The sequence below is a fragment of the Protopterus annectens genome, chromosome 13.part0 (assembly GCF_019279795.1).
Source record: "Protopterus annectens isolate FY-2018-M chromosome 13.part0, PAN1.0, whole genome shotgun sequence".
NCBI classification, from domain to species: Eukaryota; Metazoa; Chordata; order Ceratodontiformes; family Protopteridae; genus Protopterus; species Protopterus annectens.
The window spans coordinates 1,323,579,353-1,323,603,209 of record NC_056747.1 but is presented as its reverse complement, the minus strand read 5'-3'; the positions used below and the strand labels follow the sequence as shown (position 1 = coordinate 1,323,603,209).

At 46.5% G+C, this 23,857-nt stretch overlaps 1 protein-coding gene across 5 annotated transcripts in view; it reads right to left on the bottom strand.

Annotated features, from left to right (window-relative positions):
- Positions 1-23,857, bottom strand: part of ZNF281 (zinc finger protein 281) — an 849,413-nt gene that overhangs the window by 3,157 nt on the left and 822,399 nt on the right. The window lies entirely within an intron of this gene.

The window sequence follows — 23,857 nt, the reverse complement described above, 5'->3', positions numbered from 1 at the left end:
TACATTCACCTTAACAGCTCTCCTTGCTAAATCTACCTGAGAGAAAGAACAGTTGTGCAAGACCTTACCATAACCATAGATGCCCATCTCTTCTCTGTTGCAATACTCAAAGTACAGTTTTGTACCTACCATAAATGTAGATGTCCGAACAGGATAGCATCTGCAGTCATAACAAATGGGTTGTCCTGTCGTCAGGCAGCCCTTCGGTCGGCCGGATTCCAAAGTCTGGGTCCGGCTTCGGCTGATGTCGCACTTCACCCGACGTCATCTCTGCTGGTCTTCGGGTATAAAGGCATCAGCCGACGCCATTTTCCTCAGTGCTTCTTGCCCCAGATGCCAGTTGCCCTCTTGATAAGCTAAATTTTGGATAAATGCCAATGTTTCCAAAAAAGTAGAAGGCAAACACAAAAAATAACAATGTATGTACATATATACAAACAAATACACCATAAGAGACTCCCCCCCAGCTAGCTATTAGGAGGGTAAATACCCTAGGAGTACCACAGAGGGGAAGGAGGGTGGCTTATCCTGACTGCAGATGCTATCCTGTTCGGACATCTACATTTATGGTAGGTACAAAACTGTACTATGTCCTTCAAGGATGCATCTGCAGTCATAACAAATGGGTAGAATACCATAGCCAAACTAGGGGAGGAGGAAGAAGAATTATGGTGTAGTTAGGATCCCTTGCAGTACAGCAGTGGCAAACCCTGCTCGGGATCTAGAGTATAGAGGTAAATTATAATGCTTGGCAAATGTATGCACGGAGGTCCAAGTAGCCGCCTCAATAATGTCCTTGGTTGCCACTCCTCGTAAGAAAGCTGTGGTAGTGGCTGTAGCCCTTGTAGAATGAGGTCTTATGTTCTGTGGAATTGGTTTTCCGTGGTAGGAGTAACAGAATCTTATGCAATTTCCTATCCATTTGGAGATTGTCTGTTTGAAATTGCTTTTCCTTCCCTTCCTGTTGCATAGGCTACTAAAAGCTGGTCAGTTTTTCTGTCACCTTTGGTTCTGTCCAGGTAGTAGCGTAACTGTCCATGTACATCCAAGGTATGCAGCAGTCTTTCCCCCCTGTTCTGTGGATTGGGAAAGAAGGTAGGTAGGTGGATTGCCTGGTTTAAAGACACTCTGGATACCACCTTGGGCATAAATGTAGGATTAGTTCTCATGGACACCCTATCTTGATGGAAGATTAGGAAGGGTTGTACTGCCATTAAGGCCTGTAGTTCCGAAACCCTCCTTGCTGAAGTAATTGCCAGTAGGAAAGCAGTTTTCCATGATAGGTGTTGAAGATCTGCTGTTGCTGCTGGTTCAAATGGAGGGAGTGTCAATTTTTCTAGCACAAAGTTCAAGTCCCATGCTGGTAATGGTGGTTTCCTAGGAGGTTTTACATTCTTGATCCCTCTGAGGAACTGCCTGAGTAGAGGATGAAAAGACAGGTGGATCAAGCTGTATTCTGCTGAAATAGCTGATGCATGTATCTTGATGGAGGAATAGGACAGGCCTGTATGTAGAAGCTCTGCCAAGTACTCCAGGATGTTAGCAATATCTATGTTCGACACATCTTTTCCTCTTTCAGTACTCCAAATGACAAATCTTTTCCATTTTCCTGCATAGTTCCTTCTTGTTGAAGGTCTGCGGGCTTCAAGGATAATGTCTTTAACCCTTTGGGATAGGTCTGGGTTAGTTGCTGCTATGTGATGTTCCAGGCAGTCAGTTGCAAGGTTTTTAGGTTTGGGTGCATGATGTTGTAGTTGTTCTGAGTTAACATCAAAGGCATCAGGGTATTGACCACATTCTCCCTGAGACATGCTCCTCAGCAATGGATACCAGTGTTGTCTTGGCCAATTCGGAGCTATCAGGATTATCCTTGGGCGTTCCTCTTTGATTTTCAGTAGTACCTTGTGCATCAAAGGAAGAGGTGGAAATGCATATGCTGTCAGGCCTTTCCAACTGAAGGATAGAGAGTCCACCTTCCATGCAAGTGGGTGGTATGTCCTTGTGCAGAATTTTTGAGCTGGTGATTGAGTGGGGATGTGAATAGGTCTATTTGTGGCATTCCCCATTTCTTTGTGATGGCCTTGAAGATGTCCGGGTGTAGCATCCATTCGTGAGCATCCGAGGTGGTTCTGCTTAGCATGTCTGCTAGGGTGTTTTCTTTTCCCGCACAAATACTGCCTGTAACTGGATGTTGTAGCTCAGAGCCATATTCCAAAGGTCCAGAGTCATTCTGCATAGGGGTATGAATGAGTGCCTCCCTGTTTGTTGATGTACCACATGACTGTGGTGTTGTCTGTCCTTATCATTAAATGGCCTTCTTTGAGGAATGGTCTGAATTTCTGGATTGCTAGTTTTACTGCCAGCATTTCTTTTGGTTTATGTGCAGGTGCAGCTGGTCTGGAGTCCACAATCCTTGTAGGCATTTGTCCAACATGTGCGCCCCAGCCTAGGTCTGAGGCGTCCGTTGTGATGGTTTGGCTTGCATGAAAGTTGTGGAAGGGCAAGCCTGGGTTTGACTGGCATGCTTGAGCCCACCATAGGAACTCCTGTTTCAGGCATGGGATTAGTGGGATTTCGGTTTCTAAGCTGTGCCTGTGTTGAGACCATAAATTCTTTAGGTACCACTGTAGCTTTCTCATATGCAGTCTGGCATGTGGGACCAAGATTATGCATGATGCCATGAAGCCCAAGGCCTGCAGTACTTTTCTTGCTGTTAGTTTGTTCTGCTTTGTTAATGCCAAGAAGTAAAGAGGGAGTTGTTTTGTTTTTCTGCAGTTAGGAATGCCATTTGTTTTGCTGTGTCCAATTTCGCACCCAAGAATGTTCTTGTTTGGGATGGTATCAGTCTTGACTTTTGTAAATTGACTGTGTATCCCAGGGCTTGTAGTAAGCAAATGACTCTTTGTAAATCTGTTGTCAGCTTGCTTTTGTTGTCCGCTTGTAACAGGCAGTCGTCCAGGTATGGATAAATTTGGATTCCTGTAGCCTGCAGTGAGCGATTACTGATGCCAGGCATTTTGTGAATACTCTGGGCAGTAGATAAGCCAAAGGGCAATGCTGAGAATTGATAATGCTCTGATCCTGCAAGAAATCTGAGGTATCTTCTGCAATTTGGTCGTATGGGGACGTGCAGATATGCCTCCTTGAGATCTAGAGTTACCAGCCAACACTCCTTGCCCAGCATGGGAAGAAGTTGCTGAAGGGTCAGCATTTTGAATTTTGGGACAATGATGTATGTGTTTAAGACGGACAGGTCGAGAATAGGTCTCCAACTTTTCTCTTTTCTTGGTACTAGGAAGAGTCTGGAGTAGAATCCTTTGCCCTGTTCTGTTATTGGTACTCTTTCCACAGCTCTTATCTTTATTAATTGCGCTATCTGCTTTAGAGCTTCTGTTTTTTGATTTGGAGGTAGGTTTGGCATTCCTCTTTTTACTGGTAAGGTGTGGAAGTGGAACCTGTAACCTTGGTCTATGGTTTGCAAAATCCACTTGTCTTTTGTGATATAGTGCCAATTTTTCGAAAATAAGGCTAACTTTCCGCCTAAAGGTGCTGTTATTTGCTCCCTGGTAGGCGGTGTCAGAGCCAAGTCACTGTGATTGTCCTGTTGCAGTGGCAGAGGTTGTGTCTGTGCCTCGGTTATTGCCTTGCCACTGTCGTCCTCTGTAGGCACCTCCTCTGGATTGATTTCTGTCTCTAGAGCGTCTATTCCTGCCTCTGAGATTTTGAGGAGTCTGGAAAGGACCAATTTTTGGCAGGCCAGTTCCTGCTAAACCTTGGGGGCTGAACCTGTAAGAAATCCTTAACTGTTTGTACAGATTTTGCCTTCTCTTCCATTTTCTTCATTACTTGCTGAGCAGGTGTACCAAATAGACTGGCTTTATCCATAGGAGCATCTAACAGCTTTGCTTTAACATGATCCGCAAGACCTGTTCTTTCAACCATGCATGCCTTCTTATCACTGTGCCAGTCATGGCTGATCTAAATGAAGCCACCAGTGCATCATAGCCACATTTTAAAGAATGGTTACTAACCTGCTGAATGTTATTCACCATTTCTAAAACATATTTCTTATCTAAGGAATCATCAGTGGACAGCTTCTTAGTTAACTGATCAAGCATAAACTCTTGGTATTGGATCATATGAAACTGACAGTTTAAAGCTCTAGCTGAGAGAGTAGCAGAGGTGTAAACTTTTTCCCCCATCTCTCTAAGGACCTGGATTCCCTTTCAGAAGGAATAGGGTTTTTTGTCGAGGTCGAGGCTACTGCCTTAGGCCCCTGGGATATAGTCTCAGGATCTGCAAGTGGGGCCTTGTAAAGGTGGTGATGAGTGTCTGGCACCCTGTAAAATCTATCTGGTTTGGCAGGGGCTGGAGGTAAAGTATCAGGAGCAGTGCAAACATCATTAAATGCATCATCCACAACAGGCAGTACTGGAGGTATAGCTAAGGGCCTATGTTGTGGTAAGTGCAGAAATGTCCTAAGCCTTTTTCTTGAATCTGAGAAATCTTGTCCCTGCCATTGGAATTGTTCTCTCATGGCATGTAAGGTTTCCCCAAAGGAAAATTCCTCTGGTGGAGAGGCAGATGGAATGGATTCTTCAGCATCGGAATCTTCATAAGTAGAAAAGGAGCCTCTGGCTGATCTGTAATGTCGGAGTCATCCGAAGAATCATCAGAGGACACTGGCTCGGGGCTCTGCTCTAGGTCTCTTTCTGGGGCTGAGAGGCCCTGTCTGGGTGAGATTGGGATCCCTAATTAAGGATATTAAATCCTCTGCCAGAGTAAGCATTTGTGAACTAGAAGTGGGCCTGTGTGAGGGGGGCTTAACAGGCACTGATTTAACAGTTTTGGCTGCTTTAGCCCTGGCAAAGGCCTTAATAGACATGGCTGCAGGAGGCCTAGCAGCACCACGTGCTGGGGTAGAGACATCCAAAGGAATGGTGTCTGATAAATCACTAGGAACCACAGTAGTAGGCAGAACTTCTGAGGCCGATTCAACTAAGGTAGCAGGAGCCTCAGTAGTAGTCGTGGATTCGGCTGAAGATTGACCGGTTTTCTCGGTTTCGGCCGAAACAGAGACACTCGCGGCTTGCTTAACCGTGGTTTCGGCCGAAACCGCGAGTGTCGGTCTTTTTCTTTGCGTTTTTTAACAATTTGGGTAGTCGGAGGATCCGACGGCATAATGTACGCAAAATCTGAGCCGAAAAACTGTTCAGCAAACTCCGACCAACGCCTAAGCGTTCGTCGGTTGAAGGAAGCACAGGCCGAACAAGCTGCTACGTCGTGGTCTGGGCCTAAGCAAGGCAGGCAGTAAGAGTGGAAATCTTTATGAGGTATTTGTTTCCCACAAGTTAAACAGTTATTGACTTTCTGACATCGGCTGAGGCAAGAAAGAGTCCCCAACGGGGTACTTAGCTTTTAGAAGTCTTCGAAGTAGTATTCGGTAGTAGTAATCTCTGGATCTGACCGACCGGCACTTGCGAACAGCTTCTGCTTCGGGCGCCGTGCGGCAAGAAAGACAGAGGAAAATGGCGTCGGCTGATGCCTTTATACCCGAAGACCAGCAGAGATGACGTCGGGTGAAGTGCGACATCAGCCGAAGCCGGACCCAGACTTTGGAATCCGGCCGACCGAAGGGCTGCCTGACGACAGGACAACCCATTTGTTATGACTGCAGATGCATCCTTGAAGGACATCAGTACCGCTGTCCGGCCAGTATACCAAAGTCTTTGTCTTGGAGTGAGGTCGGCTACGAGGACCATAAACCGGTGTTAGGTATAAAGGTGACGTCTGTACATACCCTACTCAGAATAGCTTCTGCTGCATATACTAGTGCCCCTGAGGTTTTTCAGGAGGGTCCTGAGACCCTTAGACTGCATGCCTGCTAGAGCCAGGGCAGTAATGAGGCTATGTAGGTAGAGACTTGGGCAAGAAGATTGCCACAGATGTTCATAAAATACCTGCTATAGCAGAAGCAAGAAACAGGGGGTAGGAGGGTGGGACTGAATACTGCAACACAGAAGAGAAGGACATCTATGGTTATGGTAAGGTCTTACACAACTACTCTATGTCCTTCTATTCTGATGTTGCAGTATTCATAACAGTAGGGAGAGTACCAGAGCTTTAAGTAAGATCCTGGGATGAGGAAGGGTTTCCATGGTCCAGTAGACCCTGTAGGATAGTTCTTGGTAAAACCGGCTCTAGCATGGGATGGCATGTCCAGCTTGTAGTGTTTGGTGAAGGTGTGCACAGAGATCCAAGTGGCTGCCTCTAAAATAGAAGGGGAATCAATGCCTTTGAAAAAGGCAGAAGAGGAGGCAGCTGCTCTGGTGGAATGTGGTTTGATACTGCCTTGTAAGGTTTTTCCATGGTGGGAGTAGCAGAAGGAGATGGACTTGGAGATCCATGAGGCAATGGTTTGGTTAAGATGCAGCTTTCCCTAGTGCTCTGGGATGGAAGGAAACAAATAACTGTTCCAATTTTCTGATGTTTTTTGTTCTGTCAAGGTAATATCTTAGTGGTCTGTGCACACGCAGGGAGTGAAGGGTCCTCTCTGAAGCATTTTGAGGATGGGGGTAGAAGACAGGTACGTTAATGGTTTGATTCAATGAAAGTTCATTAACTACCTTTGACATGAAAGAGGGGTTGGTCCTGAACACCACTCTGTCCCTGTGAAAGACTAGGTGGGGGGATGTGGCCATCAGGGCTTGGATCTCCGAAACCCTCCTGGCGGAAGTGAGGGCAACTAGAACTACTGTTTTGAATGTACAAAATTTCAGAGAAGCAGAATGTGCTGGTTCAAAAGGAGATCGTGTTAGCTTTTCTAATACAAAGTTTAGATCCCACGGAGGAGGGATGGGGTTTCCCGTGGGGGTTTGATGTGGAGGACGACTCTTAAGAGTTTTGACTTTCAATCTGGATGCCAGGGGAGGTGAAATGGATAGACAGGCAGAGATGGCAGATAAGTGGACTTTGATCAAGGAATATGTCAGTCCTGTTTGGAGTAGCTCACACAAATAGGACAGATCCCTAGGGATGGAGGTAGTGAGGGGGTCCTGTTTGTTCCTATGACACCAAATGGAGAATCCAGAGACATTTAGCCACATAGTCTCTCCTAGTGCTGCGTTTTCTGGCCTCCTGCATAACATTACGTCCTCTGAATAAAGGTGTCTGTAAGGTATTAGAATTCTATCACCCATAAGGTCAGTTTTAGATTGTTCACCTCTGGGTGTAGCAAAGACCCCTTGTGTTGTGTGAGTAGGTCTATCCGGTGGGGTAACCTGTCATGGTTGCCCTTGGCTACAGAAAAAAGGAGGGGAAACCAATGCTGTCTTGGCCAAAATGGGGTCAACATTAGGATTTTTGGTTTGTCCCTTTGAATTTTCAGGAGGACTTTCTGGATCAGAGTGAAAGGGGGAAGGCATACAGGAACATCATCACCCCCCCAGTGAAAAGAATAGGCATCCACTTTCTAAGCTTGTGGGTGTGGGTTTCTTGTGCAGAAGTTGGGCATCTGCCTGCTGTCTGAAGAGGCAAAGAGATCTGCTTGTGGGATACCCCACCTGTGCAACAGGTCTAGGAAAACCTCCCTCTGTAGCATCCATTTGTGAGAAGGAGCTGAAGGTCTGCTGAGTGCCTGCCATCACATTCTGTTGGGAGGGGATAAACATGGCCAACAGGTGTACTCTTGAGGGAGTCTACTACATTCCAAATCTGAATGACCAGTCTGCATAGAGGGTAGGACCGGATCCCTCCTTGTTTATGTACCACAGAACTGTCATGTTGTCTGCGATTACCTTTAACGTTCCTGGCAGGATAGCGGGTTGGAATGTTAGTAGGGCTAACTGCAAGCCTCTCATTTCCTTGATGCTGATGTGGTCCTTTATTTGCCTTGTGCTGAGAGGTGTTGTCGATTTGTTTGCAACACTGCCCCCATCCCAGGTCTGAAGCATCGATGTAAAGGTATTGAAGTGGATCTGGGGTCCGAAGGTGGAGCTCTGGGTTGGTTTGTATTGCAGATATCCACCATTGGATCTCCCTCTAAGCAGGGGAGGCGTAGGAGGGGCACATCCAAGGGTTGGGAATATTGGTTCCACAGATTTTTCAGTACCCACTGAATTTTGCGGATGTGTAATCTTGTCAAAAGGCAGCATGTGTATAAGGAATGCCATGTGGCCTAATGTTGTTGTGTCTTTCGGCTTTTCCCAGTTAGGGGTTGCCACAGCGGAACTCCGAACTGCTAATGATTGGCAGTTGATTTTTACGTGCCGAGTTGCCAGCCCTGACGCACAACCTTCAAAGAAGGTACGCCCATTCATGAATGTCTCCACGCAGAAGACGCTCTGAGAAACAAAATGGACAGCATCTTACTGTAAGGTGACAACGCAACCGCAGCACCACCACCAGGGATTTAGTTTCAGAAATTCCCGAGCTGTCAGAAAGGTTCGGGAAAGGATCTGGTTGAAGTACAGACCAAGTTCCTGAATCCTTTGGTCCGGTATGAAGGCTTTCATACAGTCCGTGCATAGTCTGCATCCCGGAAGAATCATGTCTTGAGAAGGAGTCAGGCGAGATATTTCTACATTTATAGTAAATCCTGGAATAGAGAGGGTGTGCGACACCTGCTGCAAATTTAGGAGTAGGAGTTGGTGGTCTTGGTGCAGGATGAGGTAGTCGTCTAGGTAGGGATATATTTGTATACCCTGAGTCCTGCAATGGGCAATGAAAGAGGCTAGACACTTGGTGAGCACTCTGGGGGCTGTGGATAGACAAAGGGCAAAGCAGAGAATTGAAAATGGCAGGAGCCTACAAAAAATCTGAGGAATTTCTTGTAATCCGGATGAATGGGGATGTGTAGGTAGGCATCCTTGAGATCTGGAGCCACCATGAAGGCTTGGGGGGGGGGGAGTAGAGGCAGGCAGGAGAATAGGTAAGGTTATTTTGAAGCTGGGTATGAGAAGGAAAAGACTGAAAAAGGAAAGATCTAGGATAGGTCTCCAGGGACCCTCCTTCCTGGGGACCAGGAACATTCTGGAGTAGGACACAGAGTTCTTCTGAGGGGTTGGAACGGATTCTATGGTGCCTTGGTTAAGGCGTTGTTGAATAATAGGTGGGAAATGGGTGAATCTTTTTTTTTGTGGTTGTGGAATGCCCTGAAAGGGTGGGAGCATCCACCAAGTCATGTAATATCCTCTCTGGATGATGAAGAGGACCCATCGTTCTTTTGTAAGTTTCTGCCAGAAGGGGAGGGAGAGTGAGAGATGGAGGGATAGGGGAGTTTCTGGATGCAGGGTGGGCGAGTCCCAGTGGAGGGGGTCTGGGATGGACAGGCCGTCTCTGAAAGGGAAGATCTAGAGGACTGTCTTGGGGTAGAAGTCTTTCTCTGCTGCCTACGTCCCTTGGATTGTTGTGTTGAGGGAAATTATTCCCTTTGTACAGAGGATGGTTTTTGAGGGTAGTTTCTATATCTAGGAATGGAGGACACCACAAGGAGTTTTAGATTTTGCAACTCTTTTCCATTCTCTTGGAAGGATTTGAGAAGCTCAGCAGAGGCGTGTCCAAAAAGTGCCTTATTGTCCAACGGAGTATCCAGAAGTTTGGTCTGAACATCCATGGGGAGGGGTTCTAGCAGTAACCCAGGAGTACCGACGCAGCACTGATCTAGAAGCAGTAGCTTTGAAAGCAGCTTCCACAACATCATAGCTGCACTTAATCGAGTGCCTGGTCACTTGTGATTCTGTTGAGAGGAGAGAGTTTAATTGTACTCTGGTGGGGGAGTCCTGAACCTCAGAAAGAAGGCTGGAGGTGGGGGAGTCCTGAACCTCAGAAAGGAGGCTGGAGGCCTTAGAAATGGTATCAAGTACAAACCTTGCCATGTGGGTTTCGCAGTTCAGGGCCCTAATGTCCAGATTAGAAGATGTGTAGACCTTTTTACCTGTCCTGTCCATAAAAATACTGTCCTTATCAGTTTATCAGTTGGATAAAGAACAAAGGAAGGAAGCTGTCTGGAGGTACTGTTTGCAGAATCAGCTATAACAGCTGGGTCAGTAGGAGGGTTCTTGTAAAGAAACTGGGTGTCCTGGGGGACCCTATAAAATGTCTTGTCATTTAGCTGCTGGAGGTTGGGAGTCAAGAGGCAGAAGCAGCTAAGAATGCATCTTGAAATGCAGGTAGTAAAGGGGGCACAGCTGAGGGAGCGGGCTGCTATATTTGTAGAAGGTCAACATATCTTTTCTCAGAATCTGAGACCTCAGAGGCCTGCCACTTGAAGTGTTCCCTCATAAGGGAAACAGGATCCCCAAAACTAAACTCTTTCCCTGGGGAGTCTGGAGAAATAGAGTCCTCTTCGTCTGGAGTAATGAACTCCTTGGGGGATTCAATTTGAGTCTCATAAGAGAAGGATTCTTCAGAGGATGAATATTCCTCCTCAGACACATGGGTTGGTTGAGGAGTGAGAGCAGGTGGGAGTTGTTGGGATTGAAAGGCCTTAAAGAGGCTTTGGGAAAAGGAGTCAAAGTCTTGACATCTGAGGGGGTTCAATGTGTTTGGACTTCCGTTTCATTTTCAAGGGTGTGGTAGACAAGGGAGAAACAGACAGCCTAGCAAGAGGAGAAGGGGCTTCCGAGAAGGGTAAGCCGTGGTTCCCCTCCGCCAGACTCTGATGGCTGAAATACCTCAGTGGATGTACCTTCGGTATCCCGCACCCCAGCTTCAATTGTGGTTCCCAGCCTGCTTTGGAGACCATCATCTGAACGGACTCCGGGTCTGCTATCGCCTCTATAGCCGGTTCGGACACCTGAGGTGCAGCCTCAGATTCAGGCCTAAGTTTCTTCGCTGTCTTCCAAGGTGGCTCGTTGGATAGGCCTACTCCTCCCTCCATGCCCGTCTCTGATTCTCGAGGTAAAGATTTAAAGCCACTAGATGGCTACGAAGTGTTTTGGGGATGAATGACTTACAGATAGAACAGGATTTATGGTCTTGGGCCTCGCCTAGACAGAAAAAACACATCTTGCATGCCCTTGTGAGGAATATGTCTCCAACAAGCACACTTCCCTTTCCTAACTGACATGTAAATCTAAATCAGCAAGCAAAAAGTACAGTTTTGTACCTACCATAAATGTAGATGTCCGTGAGGTATGCATCGGCAGTCCTAACATATGGGTTGTCCTGCCTCAGGCAGCCCTTCGGTCGGCCGGATTCCAAAGTCTGGGTCTGGCCTCAGCTGATGTCGCACTTCACCCGACGTCATAGCTGCTGTCAATTGGGTATAAAGGCATCAGCCGATGCCATTTTCCTCAGTGTTTCTTGCCCCAGATGCCAGGTGCCCTCTAGGAAGGCTAAATTTGGATAAATGCAAATGATTCCAAACAGTAGAGAGCAAACAAAAATAAACAAGTATATACATATATACAAACAAATACACCATAATAGATTCCCCCAGCTAGCTAAAAGATGGGCAAATACCCTAGGAGTACCACAGAGGGGAAGGAGGGTGGGTAATCCTGACTGCAGATGCATACCTCTCGGACATCTACATTTATGGTAGGTACAAAACTGTACTATATCCTTCAAGGGATGCATCTGCAGTCCTAACATATGGGTAGAATACCATAGCCAAACTGGGGGAGGAGGCACTAAGATGATTATGGTGTAGTTAAGATCCCTTGCAAAACAGCAGTTGCAAAACCTGCCCGGGATCTGGAATATAAAGGTAGATTACAATGCTTGGCAAATGTATGCACGGAGCTCCAAGTAGCAGCCTCTAAAATGTCTTTGGTAGCCACTCCTCGTAAGAAAGCTGTAGTAGTGGTTGTAGCCCTTGTGCAGTGAGGTCTGATGTTTTCTGGAGTTGTCTTTCCATGAAAAGAGTAACAAAATCTAATGCAATTTCCTATCCATTTTGAGATTGTCTGTTTTGAAATTGCTTTTCCTTCCATTCCTGTTGCATATGCTACCAGAAGCTGGTCAGTTTTTCTATTGTTCTTGGTTCTGTCCAGATAGTAGCGCAATTGCCTGTGCACATCCAAGGTATGTAGTAGTCTTTCCCCCCTGTTCTGTGGGTTGGGGAAGAATGTTGGTAGGTGGATTGCTTGGTTCAATGATACCCTGGAGACCACCTTTGGCATAAAAGTAGGGTTAGTTCTCAAGGACACTCTATCCTGATGGAAGAAAAGGAAGGGCTGTACTGCCATTAAAGCCTGTAATTCAGAAACCCTTCTTGCTGAAGTGATTGCAAGCAGGAAAGCAGTTTTCCAAGATAAGAACTGTAATTCTGCTGTTGCTGCTGGTTCAAAAGGGGGAAGTGTTAACTTTTCCAGCACAAAGTTAAGATCCCATGTAGGCAAAGGTGGCTTCCTTGGAGGCTTTACATTTTTAATTCCTCTCAAACTGCCTGAGTAGAGGATGAGAGAAGACTGGAGGATCCATGTTGTATTCTGCTGAAATTGCTGATGCATGAATCTTAATGGAGGAGTAAGACAGGCCATTGTGGAAAAGTTCTGCTAAATATTCCATGATGTTAGCTATGTTTGCTAATGATACATTTTCTCCTTTTGCTGTACTCCAAATGAGGTATCTTTTCCATTTGGCTGAATAAGTTTTCCTTGTGGAGGGTCTGCGAGCCTCCAGGATAATGTCTTTAACCCTCTCGAGATAAAACTGGGTTATTTTGTTTTATGTAATATTCCAAGCAGCTAGCTGCAGAGTTTTCAAGTTTGGATGTAGGATCTTGAAGTTGTTCTGTGTTAGCAGTAAAGGAACTAGAAGTAGAGGCCATGCGTGTGCCCGAGACATACTCCTCAGTAGCGGGTACCAATGCTGCCTCGGCCAGTCTGGAGCTATCAGGATGATCCTTGGGTGATCATCTTTGATCTTCAGTAGCACTTTGTGCATCAAAGGAAGAGGTGGGAATGCATATGCTGTCAGGTTTTCCCAACTGAAGGATAGGGAGTCCACCTTCCAAGCAAGAGGGTGGTATGTCCTTGTGCAGAATTTCCTCAATTGGTGGTTGTGTGGGGATGCGAACAGGTCTATTTCTGGTAGCCCCCATTTCTCTGTTATGGATTTGAAGATGTCTGGATGCAGCATCCATTCGTGGGCATCCGTGGTAGTTCTGCTTAAGGTGTCTGCTAGTATATTTTCTTTTCCTGGCACAAATATGGCCTGGAGCTGAATGTTGAGGTTCAGGGCCACATTCCACAGGTCCATTGCCATCCGGCATAGAGGATATGAGTGTGTGCCTCCCTGTTTGTTGATATACCACATGACTGTGGTGTTGTCCGTCCTTATCAGCAAATGACCCTGTTGAAGAAACGGTCTGAATTGCCTGTTTCACTGCCAGCATCTCCTTTTGATTTATGTGCAGATTCAGCTGGTCTTGTGTCCATAGGCCTTGTATACACTTGTCCACCATGTGTGCCCCCCATCCGAGGTCTGAGGCGTCCGTGGTGATAGTCTGGCTTGGGTGAGGGTTGTGGAAAGGCAGTCCTCTGTTCAACTGACAGGCCTGAGCCCACCACATGAATTCTTGCTTCAGGCATGGAATTATTGGAATTTGGGTTTCTAGGCTGTGCTTGTGCTGAGACCATAAATTCCTTAGGTACCATTGCAACTTCCTCATATGTAAGTCTGGCATGTGGAATCAATATTATGCAGGATGCCATGTAACCCAGGGCTTGCAGGACTTTTCTTGCTGTAAGCTGGTTCTGCGTTGTTAATGCCATGAAATAGAGTGGTAGTTGCTTTTGCTTTTCTGCTGTGAGAAATGCCATTTGATTTGGTGTGTCCAGTTCTGCACCCAAGAATGTTATCCTTTGGGATGGTACCAGCCTTGACATTTTTATGTTGACTGTGTATCCCAGGGCTTGCAGTAGGTGAATAACCTTTTCCAAATCTTTTGTTAATTTGATCTTGTTGTCCGCTTGTATCAGGCAGTCGTCCAGGTATGGATAAATTTGAATTCCCTGAAGCCTGCAATGAGCAATTACTGATGCCAGGCATTTCGTGAATACTCTGGGCGCAGTAGATAAGCCAAAGGGCAATGCTGAGAATTGATAATGCTCTGATCCTGCAAGAAATCTGAGGTATCTTCTGCAATCTGGTCGTATAGGGACGTGCAGGTATGCCTCCTTGAGATCTAGAGTCACCAGCCAAGACTCCTTGCCCAGCATGGGAAGAAGTTGCTGTAGGGTCAGCATTTTGAATTTTGGAACAATGAGATATGTGTTCAGAGTGGACAGGTCGAGAATAGGCCTCCATTGGTTTTCTTTTCTTGGTACCAGGAAAAGTCTGGAGTAAAATCCTTGTCCTTGTTCCATAGACGGTACTTTTTCTATAGCTCTCATCCTTAGTAAGTGGTTGATTTGTCCTAGAGCGTTTGCTTTTTGGTTTGGTGGTAGGTTTGGCATTCCTCTCTTTCTTGGTAGAGTATGGAAGTGGAACCTGTAGCCTTTGTCTATTGTCTGTAAAATCCATTTGTCTCCTGTAATGCAATGCCAGTTTACTGAAAATAAGGCTAGCTTTCCGCCTAAGGGTGCTTCCAGTTGTTCCCTGGTAGGCGGTATCAGAGCCAAGTCATTGTGACTGTCCTGTGGTAGTGGTAGTAGCTGGATCTGTGGCAGTACTTCTTTGGTTGTTAGGCTGCCACTGACGTCCCCTGTAGGCACCTCTGGATTGACCTCTTCCTCTTGGGCGCCTATTTCTGCCTCTCTGTGTTCTGGAGGTGTCTGGAAAGGACCAATTCTTCGAAGGCCAATTTCTACTAAACCTCGGAGGCTGGACCTGTAAGAAATCCTTGACTGTTTGGACAGATTTTGCTTTTTCTTCCACTTTCTTTAACACTTGCTGTGCAGGGGAGCCAAACAAACTTTGTTTCTCCATGGGAGCATCTAGGAGCTTGGACTTCACATGGTCTGGTAATGATTGCTCTTTTAACCATGCATGCCTTCTGATCACTGTGCCAGTCATAGCTGATCTAAAGGAAGCCTCCAGTGCATCATAGCCGCATTTTAAGGAATGGTTACTGACCTGCTGAGTGTTATGTACCAAATCCTGAAGGGACTTACGGTCTATTGGTTCAGGAGAAGACAGTTTTTTATTTAGCTGATCTAACAAAAATTCCTGATACTGAACAAAAATTCCTGATACTGAATCATGTGGAATTGACAGTTTAAGGCCCTAGCCGAAAGCGTAGCAGAAGTATAAACTTTTTTACCCCATCTCTCTAATGCTCTAGATTCTCTTTCAGAGGGGAGGGGGTTTTTGGCAGAGGCAGCTGCTACAGCTTTGGGGCCCTGTGAAATAGTTTCAGGATCTGCAATAGGAGCCTTATACAAGTGAAAGTGTGTGTCTGGGACCCTGTAGTATCTGTCGGGCTTAGCAGGGGCCAGGGGAAGAGAGTCAGGGGCAGTACAAGCATCATTAAATGCATCATCTACAACTGTTAGTACTGGAGGAATGGCTAAAGGCCTATGCTGTGGTAAATGTAAAAAGGTCCTTAGCTTTTTCCTTGAATCTGAAAAATCCTGGCCCTGCCATTGAAATTGCTCTCTCATAGCATGCAAGGTTTCCCCAAAAGAAAATTCCTCAGGAGGAGAGGCAGAAGGAATGGAGTCTTCTGCATCAGAGTCCTCATATGGAGAATAAGGGCCTTCTGGAGGATTTGAATTTTCTGAATCATCCGAGGAATAATCTGTTGATACTGGCTCAGGGGGCTCTGCTCTAGGCCTCTTCTCTGGAGGGGGGTGAGAGGCCCTGTCAGGGTGAGGTTGGGATCCCCTGATCAAAGAAATGAGATCCTCTGCCAGGCTGAGCATTTGTGAACTAGAGGTAGGCCTGTGTGAGGGGGTTTTAGTAGGCAAGGCCTTAGAAGATTTAGCTGCTTTAGCCCTAGAAAAAGCCTTGATAGACATAGATGCAGGGGGCCTAGCAGCTCCACGTGCAGGAGTAGATATGTCTAAAGGAATAGTATCTGATAAATCCTGAGAACCTGCAACTGCAGGTGGAATTTCAGTAGCAGATTCAGCCATGCTGAGTGAGGCCTCGGCTGTAGGAGGCATGCTTTCGGCCGAAGGAAGAACCGCGGACTCGGTTTCAGCCGAAACAGAGACACTCGCGGTTGGCTTAACCGTGGTTTCGGCCGAAACCGCGGACCGCGAGTGTCGGTCCTTTTCCTTACGCTTTTTAGCTAATTGTGAAGTCGGAGTCTCCGACGGCATGTTGTAAGCAAAAGCGGGGCCGAAAAACTCCTCTGCAAACTCCGACCGACGCCTAAGTGTCCGTCGGTTGAAGGAAGCACAGGCTAGACAAGCTGCTACGTCGTGGTCTGGGCCTAAGCAAGGAAGGCAGTAAGAGTGGAAATCCTTATGAGGTATTTGTTTCCCACAAGTTAAACAGTTATTTACTTTTTCTGACATCGGCTGAGGCAAGAAAGAGTCCCCAACGGGGTACTTAGCTTTTTAGAAGTCTTCGGTAGTAGTAATCCCTGGTTCTGACCGACCGGCACTTGCGAACAGCTTCTGCTTCGGGCACCGCGCGGCAAGAAAGACTGAGGAAAATGGTGTTGGCTGATGCCTTTATACCCAATTGACAGCAGCTATGACGTCGGGTGAAGTGCGACATCAGCCGAGGCCAGACCCAGACTTTGGAATCCGGCCGACCGAAGGGCTGCCTGAGGCAGGACAACCCATATGTTAGGACTGCAGATGCATCCTTGAAGGATATCAAGTAAGAGAAAACCCTAGTGGGCACTTATCTGAATGGTCCAAATGGTCATCTGGTCTCGATACTCGTAACTGTAGTCTGACAAAACGTGAAGTAAGGTAGAACTGGCGAATGGGCATCCGATGATCACTGCGGCAGAAAAATTCTGAGGAGGGTACGTGCAGATGTCACCTTTACACCCAATGCCGGTTTATGGCCCTCGTAGCAGATGTCACACGTACCCTCCAAGACAAAGACTTTGGTATACTGGCCAGACAGTGGCGCTACAGGCAGCTACTCCCTACTGTTATGAATATTGCAACATCAGAATAGAAGAACATCTAAGTGTGTGCAGTCGCACAGTACAAAAGCAGTGTAACATTTTAACAGATATGCAAAAATTTACCACTTTAGCAGAGTAGACAGTAATAAAGCATTAAGTCAGCAACAGCACAAAATCCCAGCTGTCCCAGTAACAGCCAAATAGTCCCAGAAAGATTAGTAATGCAAGCTATGTACAAGGACCTTATGACTCAAGCACAGTGTTTGGTCTTACAGTAGGGTTGATCTTACAGTAGGGTTTCCAGTGGGAGTGCACCAGGGTCCAGCTCTAAACCTAATGGTGTCCATATCGGTGATGGACTACATTAGTTAACAGGTCGGAGCTGACAGATGAACAAAGTTGCTGTATGCAGAGAATGTGACATTACAGGAAGACCCAGAACAAGAACTTCAGCAAAGGATAGGGGAATGGAATGTAAACCTGTAGGCACCTGGAACGAAACTCAGTACAGACAAGACAGTTGTAATGGCAGCAAATGTTGGGAGTTCAGAAGAAGCTGAGAATTGAAATAGGGGGTAAAAGAGTTGAACAGGCTAACAGCTTCAAGTATATGGGAGGGATGATTGGGGAGAAGGGAAGTCTAAGGAGGTCAAAGCTAGACTCAGAGGGCTGCAGCCAACTGGCACAGAATCAGGTTAGTATACGACAGAAAAATGCCAAGGAATCTGAAAAGTAAGGTGTACAAAATGGTGGTGAGACTAGTACTACTGTATGGCATGAAAACCTGAGCAGCTGAGGAATCTAGAGACGATGGAAAGAAAAGTGCCTGAAGCAGGTAGTAGGATGTGGGACAGACGAAGAAAGGAGGACATGAGAGCAGAAGCCAAAGTAGCTCCAACGGCAGAAAAGGTCAGAGAGCAGATTAAGATTGTTTGGGCACGTGCAAAAAAGCAGAAGACAATCTAGTGAAGATGATTTGGGACAGAGAGGAAGAAGGCAAGAAGAAACAAGGGCATCCAGCAAAGAGGTGGATGGATTATGTGAGAGAAGACCTGTGAAAGTCAGACATGAGTGTCAAAGAAGGCAGGAAAGTGGCATTGGAGAGAGAGATGGCAGCAGTTGACAATACCCCAACCCCTGAAAAAATAGGATAAAGGGGGTTGATGTTAATAATGATTCTTTCACACTGACGTGTTCTATTACCTCTTTTGATGACCACTGGCCTTGAACTCTTGTGGGATCAGACCACACCTCCCAAACCAGATCTAGCACATCTGTATGGAGATGCTGGGTGGGCAGAAGGGAGGTCTTGGAGTTATATGAACTTGAAACTCACAACTATAACTCTTATGTTAAAAAGGACAAGTAAGGTATTTGGAAGTCCAGTGAGTGACAGTGTTGAGACCAAAGGGACTTCAGATATCACTGGATCTTTCTCATGTATACGCTGGCAAATGGCACCATATGTACAGTGGCTGCCATGTATCCCAGATTTCTCAGAATTTCTCTTGCAGAAGTGGAGTTCAAGAAAAGCGTGGACTAGAAGTAGGTGAGGGGGAAAGACTTTCTTCTGGGGGAGAAAGGCTGTGATCAAATGGGTATTCAGTCTGCAACCTAAGATGACCAGATCATGGGAGGGGGTTAGAGAAGACTCATTGAGCTTGAGTGTGTAGTCTTTCTAGAAGCAACACTGTGAAGCTGAGGTGCAGCTGCAGTGTGCCCTGGGAAAAGGCCTGGATATGAGGCCTGGACAGAATGATTGTGCATGTAGGGAAATATATGCATTTCCTGGGTTCAGCAAAAGGCAATGGCTGGAGAGAGAGACTTTGTAAATATCCTGGGAGCAAGAGATAGCCCAAAGGGTTAAGCAGAGAACTGAAAGTACAGTAAAACAGAGACCCTGAAGAACTTCCTGCAGGTGGGGCAAAAAGCGATGTGCAAGAAAATATCCTTCAAGTAAAGGGACATTAGAAAAGCTTGTGATAGGAGAAAAGTAGAGTTTGTAAGCAGGGCAACTTGAAAGATGGCACTACCAGAAAGGTACAGAGATGAGAAGTCCAGTATGGGATTCCAAGTACCCCCCTTACTGGAAACCAGGAAGAGTCTTGAATAAAAAAACTTAAGCCTAGGAATGGTAGAGTTTTACAGTCCCCTGTGTGAAAAGATGTTGAACTACGGGCAGGAGGTGTGCCTGATTGGGCTGGAGTGTGTGGGTGGGTGGGTGTGTGTGTGTGCGTGGGTGTGTGGGTCCTTTCAAAGAGGAGAATTCCAAGACGTTTTGTAGCCATGTTGGATGATGCACAAGAAGCATTTGCCTGAAGTGATAGGATTCCCAAACTAGGAAACAGACCAATGGACAAACCAATGAAGGACAGCCATGCCAAAACCTGCCTTGGCCCTGGAAATTACATCCAATTTTTAACGTTTGGTAAAGATGTGATTAAAGATACATCTAGTTGTGATGATGTGAGGTAGTGCCAATTGTGCCAAGAGGAGTAGGACAGTGCATGTGTAACTGACACCAGCATAGCTAGCTGAAATTTTGTAAAGAATTGTCTGCCATTTGAATATCAAACTAATTTGTAGAGATGCTTGTGTTAAAAATGTATTTGTAAAGTTGCCTGTGTTAATGTAACAGTGGGTTCTGCTGGACAGAAAAGAAATATACGTGTACATCAGACTGTACTGCTGTACCCGATGAAATGCATGTATTTTAAGACAGAACAATGGAAGGGAAGGGGTTAAACTTAACCCAGCTAACCTTAAGAAAACAGCATGAAATTAAATTACTTGGTTAGCAAAAGCCTGGGCTGGGATCCTGTTCTACTGTTTTTAGTGGTGAATTAATTGCTACCCTGGGGTTCCAGAGAATAGCTTGTTAGTTTCTGCAGGAAGGGTGGAAGTGTTGGAATTGTTCTACAGTTTCCAGGTGCTGTAATGAACCTTAGCTAAAGTTGTGTGCATATTGTGACACATCAGTGCCAGATACTGGCTCAATTTCTAGTTGAATAGTGTGGGAACAAAAGCGTCAGGTGACCAGATGTGATGTCATTCTGTAGCCAGCACTGAAATTAGAAGTTATGTACCTACCATAACGTTCCATGTTAGTTGTCTTCTCTCGCCTTCTTTCTTGCTGGATGGGTTCGGAGCCAATCCTCGGCTCCGACTCGGCACTTGCTTAGCTTGAGAACTCCTTTTACCAGCTCGAGGCAACCCTATATCCCATGATGCAAGGCGGGACTACCTCAGATCTCGTTTGGTAGCTAACATACCCTGCTAAGGACTAACCTAATATAACTAGGAAAACCAAGTTCATAATAAAGGACTCCTCTAATGAAGGCTCAGGAGGAAACAACCTGAGAAGAGGAAACTCTTCAAGATCTGTCCAGGCCAGGGGGAAGGAGGGAGGGATGCAAGAAAGAAGGCGAGAGAAGACAACTAACATGGAACGTTATGGTAGGTACATAACTTCTAAATGTTAAGTTGTCAATCTCGCCTTCATTCTTGCTGGATGGGACCGCGTCCCTAGCACCTGTATCCCGGGTGGCTCAATGGAACAGACTCTTGAGAACTGTGGAACCAAAACTGGCCCTGTCCCTAGAGGCCAAATCCAATTTGTAATGAGAGACATAGGTATGAGGAGTGGCCCAAGTAGCTGCTGCACAAATGGTATCAATGGGTAGTCTATCCTGAAAAGCTGCAGAAGTGGATAGACTCCTAGTTGAGTGTGCTTTCGGTTTAGAAGGTAGTTGCTTGCCTCTGAGCGAATACACGTAAGAAATGGTGGAAGACAACCATCTGGATAAGGTCACTTTTGATACCGGAAGACCTTTCCTGTTTTCTGCATAGGAGACAAATAATTGGTCTGATTTCCTAAATTGTTTAGTTCTATGCAAATAGTACCTGAGCTGACGATGGACATCCAAAAAATGAAGCTTTTGCTCCGCTTTGTCAGAATAATTAGGGAAAAAGACTGGTAAATCGATAGATTGATTAATATTAGTTTGAGAAACAACTTTGGGAAGAAAGGACGGATTTGTTCTCAAGGATACCCTGTCCTTGTGAAAGACCAAGTAAGGGGAACGGATGCAGAGAGCTTGAATCTCGGAAACCCTTCTTGCTGAAGTGACAGCCAGTAAAAATATAGTTTTCCAGGTCAATAATTTCAATGAACATGAAGCAGACGGTTCGAAGGGTGGTAACATCAAGGATGCTAACATTAAATTCAGATCCCATTGTGGAGGAGGATGTTTTATTGGCGGCTTCAGGAGAAACACTCCTCTCAGAAAGGCCTTGCATAGTCTATGTGACATAATGTTATGATCTTGCAAGCCAACATGATACTTGGAAATAGCAGCCAGTTGAACTTTTACTGTAGATGAAGAAGATCCTGACTGAAAAACTTCAGCCAGGAAATCTAAAACAGAATGCACAGGAGCAGTAAAGGGATCAATATTTCTGGAATTTGCCCAAATAGAAAAACGTCGCCACTTGCTAGCATAAACGGTTCTGGTGGATGACTTCAAAGAAGCCACTAAGATATCTCTGACCGGATCAGAGATCATAGGAAGCCTGGCTAGGGAAGGAAGTGGAGCAACCAAGCAGTGAGGTTGAGAGAATGAATGGCCCGGTGCTGTTGACCTGACTGGTGGATCAAAAGATCCGGAACTAGGTCCAGATGCCAGGGCTGCACCAGGAGGTGACGATGCAGAGACGGAAACCAAATTTGTCGAGGCCAGTAAGGGGCAATGAGAATCAACTTGGCCCTCAAAACGGTGGCTTTCTGAATGACTTGTGGAATCAAGGGAAAAGGAGGAAAAGCGTACAGAAGTCCCCGGGGCCAATCCTGGGTTAGAGAGTCTCTCAGGAGTTGGCCTGGTAGGGGAAAGATGGTGAAAAAGTCGGGGCACTTGTTGTTTTGGGGTGTAGCAAAAAGATCGCAACAAGGTGTGCCCCACTTCAGAAAAATCTGGTCCACTATAGATTGATTGAGAGACCACTCGTGAGGCATGAGAATGGCTCTGCTCAGCCTGTCCGCCAAGAGGTTGGACCTGCCGGGGATATGCGTTGCTATCAGAAACCGATGAGAGGAGATTGCCCATTGCCAAAGTCTGAGAGCTTCTCGGCACAACGGATAGGACCTGGTCCCGCCCTGCTTGTTGATGTACCAGACCATGGACATGTTGTCCGTTTGCACTGCAATAGTCCCCGCGGGAAGAAAGTCGTTGAGGGCTTGCAACGTTAAAAGCACCGCTCTCATCTCCAGGACATTTATGTGCAGATGGTATTCTATGGGTTGCCACGTCCCGTGGACCATCCTGCCCTGATAGTGCCCCCCCATCCGATCAGAGAGGCATCTGTAGTAACTGTGGCAACCGGAGGAGGGGGAACAAATGGTCGGCCCTGATGAAGAAGAGGGGAAGATATCCACCAGTTCAGATGAGTCCTGCACGATTGTGTGACTAAGATTTCGTGACTCATCGGAAGACTGTGGAACGACCACTGAGTGAATAACATCCACTGCAGAAGACGCATGTGGAAGCGAGCCAGTGGTAGAAGAACAATGGCTGCAGCCATAAGACCTAGAACCTTTAGTATCAGTCTGGCTTTGACTTTGCTGCTCTGCAATAAAATCCGAACGTATTTTTGGATGTCCAGAATTCTCTGATCTGTTAGTCTGGCTAACATTTTGACGGTGTTTAATTCTGTGCCTATAAAGGTGATAGATTGGCAAGGCCGCAGAGAAGATTTTTCGAAATTCACTGAAATTCCCAAACTCTTGCAGTGTAGTCTCTGGTCTGAAGAAGCTGACACCTGGTGGTGGCGGAGAGGAGCCAGTCGTCTAAATAAGGAAACACTTGGAATCCTTGACGTCTCAGATGAGCTGTGACCACTGCCATGCATTTAGTAAACACTCTGGGGGCTGAAGTGAGGCCAAAGGGCAGGGCTCTGAATTGATAATGACTGGTCCCTAGCCGAAAGCGGAGAAACCTTCTGGAGCGCCTGTGGATTTTTATGTGATAGTACGCGTCCTGAAGATCTATCGAGCACATCCAGTTGTCCTTGCCCAGAAAGGGCAGAATGGACTGAAGCGTGACCATCCGGAATCTTGCCTTCTTGACAAATCTGTTTAGACTGCTCAGGTCTAATACTGGTCTCCAATCTCCCGTCCTTTTGGGGACCAAAAAGAATCTCGAGTAGACGCCGGATCCTACTTGGTCTGCCGGAACAGTCTGGACGGCTCTTTTTTCTAGGAGCTTTGAAACCTCCTGTTCTGCCAAATCCCTTTGACCGGGTGAGATGTCTGGAAGGGATTGTTGAGGTACGGGATACCTTTCGAAGGGGATTTTGTAACCCTCAGATATGATCGACTGTACCCACATATCTTGTGAAAGGGAATGCCAGGCTACTGGGTACAGCGAAATCCTTCCCCCGACTGCCTCCAAGGGTGGACAGTCGGGCAACACCTCAGGGGTGCTGAAAGGGCTTCTCAGGAAGAGACTCCCTGTTGCCCTGGTTCTGAGGACCCCCTCTGCCCCTAGGGCGGCGTCTATTATTGTTACCCCCTCTGCCTCTGGGGGTAAACTGACCACGTGTGTCCGGCGCAACTCCTTGGGCTTTGCGGAACCACATCTTCCCTCCCTTCTGACCCTTGGGATAGGGTCTAGAAGGGGTGGAAAAATGGACTCCAATGGCAGAAAGAGTTTTGCCGTCCTGCTCACACCTGGTCAAGGTTTCCTTCACCTGAGGTCCGAACAAAGCCGAACCGTCAAAGGGGGTATTGGTGAAGGACGCCTTAAAGGGATCTGCAAAATTACAAAGCCGCATCCAGGCTTGACGTCTAAGAGCCACTCCTGTGCCTACGGCCCTACTCGC